A 4,906-nucleotide genomic window follows, 5' to 3' on the forward strand; every position below is an offset into this window, starting at 1 on the left:
AAAATAAAAAAGGAGTCTTCATGTCCCTCCTATTTTCCCCCACTAGGGTTTTTAAAGGAAGTATACAAGGCATATTTATTGATCTCTAAACTCACTAATGAGATTTTTCCTTATGAAGGTTTTGCTCATATGAGTTCTCAAGAGACAATAATCTTTATATGTTGTATTATTTTCTCCTTATTTTTCCTAAAGGGTTTAAAGGAGTTTTAACAACATATCAAATACAACTCTCCTCATATTTTTCCCACGGGGTTTTTGGGGGAGAAATTTTAAAGACGATGACTTTCAAGATGATACAAAGAGCACAATTGTTTACAAGGACATCCTCATATAAAAGCAAGAAGACTTTCAAGACTATGCGAGAAGATCTTGAAGATTATACAAGAGATTTTCAAGAGATAGCATTGTCCAAGGGGAAGTGTTAGAAATAGGATAGCTTTGATACTAAGCTAACTAGGCAGTTATTTAGATTAGTTATTTAGATTAGCTTAGATCATAAGCTAAGTAGGTAATTACTTTTGTCCAAACGCTGTAATCCCGAAGGGATGTCTTTGTAACCGCCTTATAGGCGTCTGTTCGGTGGGTATATATACCCCCAACAATCATCAATGAAACATCACTTGATTCTCTCAATCATTAGTCTTAAACAGGTTCCACAGTCCCTCTCTAGTCCCCTTCCGTACCGTTCCCGAATTGAACGCAGCCATTTCACTTTTTTCTAACCAACATCACACAAATATTTCCTGAAGCGAAAGATTATCTTAGCTTTGCTTACACACTGTGCTTTGCTACATTATTATGTATCTATTCCCCATCAGAATATTGCGTTGGCCAACAAGAGGAGTAAGGCTAAGCAAGGATATCCATCCTCCTGCCAGTTTCGTTTTAATTTGAAGAAATGATCCACTGGCAAACTAAGATTCATAGGATCACTTGGCCAGATAAAAGATACAGTCCATCTGCAGAACTGATCAGGAGTAACCTCCACAACGATTTCCCGACAACATGCATAACAGGAAATAACGAACTGTAAACAACATAGAAAGAAAAAGTACACAATCAACCAGAAGATATGAGATGGTACATATAATTGATCACAGGAAACTTCGAAGTTCATTTATTCATATTTGAACGGGACTGCTGTACCAGCAACTGTTCTTCACGAAACCAACACAAATAGGGGGACTCGACGGTCCATTAAACCAGACACAGTACTTCAAACGAGACAGACACAATTTCAAGGGCGACGACAAGGCAGCCCACCAGAAGCAGCTCCAACACCAAGACACTTACTGACCACCGCGGAGACGGAGCACCAGGTGGAGGGTAGACTCCTTCTGGATGTTGTAGTCGGCAAGGGTGCGGCCATCCTCCAGCTGCTTGCCAGCGAAGATGAGGCGCTGCTGGTCTGGGGGAATACCCTCCTTGTCCTGGATCTTGGCCTTCACATTGTCAATGGTGTCGGAACTCTCAACCTCCAGAGTGATGGTCTTCCCAGTCAGGGTCTTCACGAAGATCTGCATACCACCACGAAGGCGGAGGACAAGGTGAAGGGTCGACTCCTTCTGGATGTTGTAGTCAGCGAGGGTACGGCCATCCTCCAGCTGCTTGCCAGCAAAGATGAGGCGCTGCTGGTCCGGGGGAATGCCCTCCTTGTCCTGGATCTTGGCCTTGACGTTGTCAATGGTGTCAGAAGACTCCACCTCAAGGGTGATGGTCTTGCCAGTGAGAGTCTTGACGAAGATCTGCATACCACCACGAAGGCGCAGCACCAGGTGGAGGGTTGACTCCTTCTGGATGTTGTAGTCTGCGAGGGTGCGGCCATCCTCCAGCTGCTTGCCAGCGAAGATGAGGCGCTGCTGGTCCGGGGGAATGCCCTCCTTGTCCTGGATCTTTGCCTTGACGTTGTCAATGGTATCGGAGGACTCCACCTCAAGGGTGATAGTCTTGCCGGTCAAGGTCTTAACGAAGATCTGCATACCACCACGGAGGCGGAGCACCAGGTGGAGGGTGGACTCCTTCTGGATGTTGTAGTCAGCAAGGGTCCTGCCATCCTCAAGCTGCTTGCCGGCAAAGATGAGGCGCTGCTGGTCCGGAGGGATGCCCTCCTTGTCCTGGATCTTTGCCTTGACGTTGTCGATGGTGTCAGAGGACTCCACCTCAAGGGTGATGGTCTTGCCAGTAAGGGTCTTGACGAAGATCTGCATGCCACCCCGAAGACGGAGGACAAGGTGAAGGGTGGACTCCTTCTGGATGTTGTAGTCAGCAAGGGTCCTTCCGTCCTCCAGCTGCTTGCCGGCGAAGATGAGGCGCTGCTGGTCCGGGGGGATGCCCTCCTTGTCCTGGATTTTAGCCTTGACGTTGTCGATGGTGTCAGAGGACTCCACCTCAAGGGTGATGGTCTTGCCAGTGAGGGTCTTGACGAAGATCTGCATGCCACCGCGAAGACGGAGGACAAGGTGGAGAGTGGACTCCTTCTGGATGTTGTAGTCAGCAAGGGTCCTGCCGTCCTCCAGCTGCTTGCCGGCAAAGATGAGGCGCTGCTGGTCCGGAGGGATGCCCTCCTTGTCTTGGATCTTGGCCTTGACGTTGTCGATGGTGTCAGAGGACTCCACCTCAAGGGTGATGGTCTTGCCAGTCAAAGTCTTCACAAAGATCTGCATCTGCATAGAAGAATAACCAAATAGGATGGTAAGCCTCAAGATCAGACAAGTACAGGATCAAACAGCATGACATATTAATTTGTAAATAGGCATCATCAAGCCATAGAGAATTAACTAGCAATAGCAGAATATGTCAAGTAGAAGCTAAGTTGATCAAAAATATGCCTGACAGGCCTATCTCATCTAAGGTCAGATCAGCAAGCTACAAACCTATCTCATCTACTTCAGCAAAGATTCTCATCTCACAGTGATAAAATATCAAATCTTATGGCTCACCAGCTACTACCAGATTCGGCACAAGCATAACAAGCAGGAACAGGAGGAGCCATTGGATTTAACAAGCATAGATTAACAAAGGAGACCTAGCGGATTTAACATGCATAGATTAACAGAGACCATACGTCATAGACCTCATCCTGACCACGGACAGATCTAAACAACAACAATTCTACAAATTAGCGGAAATTAAGCTGTAGAATCCCTATGAAATAGCTAATGCATCACCGATCTAACACAAATCCCTATGAACTTGCTAACGCGTCACCAATCATAACAAAATTATGGGTCATAAGCTACAGATCGGCAAGCTAAAAAAGCCTATATCATCCTGTTTAGCAAGGCTTCTCACAGTGAAGATTATCCAATCAAGAGCAATAGATCAAGCAGTATACATCTAGAGAACAAAATTACGGCTCACAAGCTACAGATCGGCAAGCTACAAACCTATATCATCGTGTAGATAACAAAGCAGGAATGGAGTTGCTAGTTCTGATTTGACATGCATAGATTAACAGACGAAACAGCGTTGATTTTAACATGCATAGATTACCAGGAGACTATTACGGGCTAGAACTCGGCCGAAACAAGAATAGATCTAAACAATAAACGCTCCACAAATTCGCGGAGACAGCGCGAAATCAACATGTAGAATCCCTACGAAAATAGGGACACCGCCACCGATCTAACATGAGCGAACAGATCGAAAGCCGAGTCTCGGCCACCGCAACAACAGATCGAACATCTACGAGCGGGAACCGACCGAATCCGACGGCACACCACCTCGAACTACCCAACGATTGACACGCTAAGCACCTCAGAAACGTAGATCTAGACGGGAGGAGGAGGGGGGAAGGATGCGCGGTACCTTGATGCGGCGGGGGAGGAGGATTCGACGAGAGCTGGGGCGATCGGAGACGAGATAGGTTGGGGAATTTTTGGGTCCGTTGCTTGGAGCGGTGGTGAGGATCGGAAGCGAGGAGGGGGCAGCTATTTATGGCGGCTCGGGTCGGACCGGGGTGGGGAAGGAATCCCGCGCCGTGACGGTTCCGTCTGTTCGATCACGCAGCCGGCAGCCGTGCTCGTCTCCGCCGCGCAGTTTGCTGGACGTATCCGACGCGGCAGGCGATTCGCGCGGAGGGTTCGAGAAGGGTGGCGGCTCCGTTAGTTCGCGTGGGGCGTTTTGGTTGGTGGCCGTTAGGCGGCTCGCTTGTCAGCGTCACTGACGCGTATGGCCAGCAATGCTTATCGAGTTTGTATCTTTCTTCCAAAATTGAAAATTGTCTTCGTTTCTTCGTTTTCTTAGCAACGAAATTTCCCTATGGTCCCTGTCGACCAGCTATCGTTGGCACGTCTAGTGCCATCCAACCGCGCTAGAAATTAGATATTTCGTCGCTCTAACAAAAGAGTATGACTTGGAGCCGTGGTATCGTCGGTCCTTCTAGAACAATCAAGATTTTTACTAATTTTCTAATTTTCTTTTCCTTTTTTTTGAGATGTGATTTTCTTTTCCTAGTTTAGGATTACAAGTTTTTCTATCTTCATGTATGGGGTTTCTTAGGAAATTGTTGTGTCGATGTGCGCACCCTCTCCGATGCATTCTCATCCTTAATTAATAACACAAGGCTTAATTTGCTAGCTAAGGTGTAGATTATCCGTCTCGACGCCATGTGTTGGCCACTCTAATGGCACGTCGATTCACAAAGAGTATAAACGTGGCCGCAAATGAAGGCAAAAGCAAAATGGGCAGCAAAATATAACTACAAATTCACTTTGATATGTCCCAAGTAGGAAATGTATGTCCATAAAAAAATGGATCATGTCCAAAAAAAAAAGTTACATTAGTTTGCTAAAAAGAGCTTAATCAGGAGTATTTTGTTTTTTCTGACATCATTCAACAAGGTGAAAATGGAGAAGCATGCCTAACCCGTAACTTACAATAACGGTTTCCGAGTTGGTATTTTTCT

The 4,906-nt window shown here is 46.5% G+C and overlaps 1 pseudogene; it reads right to left on the reverse strand.

The window, feature by feature from the left end:
* Window positions 1–1,090: 1,090 nt before the first annotated feature.
* On the reverse strand, window positions 1,091–3,907 carry LOC124691215 (annotated as a pseudogene).
* Between the last annotated feature and the right edge of the window lie 999 nt (window positions 3,908–4,906).

Source organism: Lolium rigidum, chromosome 2 (assembly GCF_022539505.1).
Source record: "Lolium rigidum isolate FL_2022 chromosome 2, APGP_CSIRO_Lrig_0.1, whole genome shotgun sequence".
Taxonomy (NCBI): domain Eukaryota; kingdom Viridiplantae; phylum Streptophyta; class Magnoliopsida; order Poales; family Poaceae; genus Lolium; species Lolium rigidum.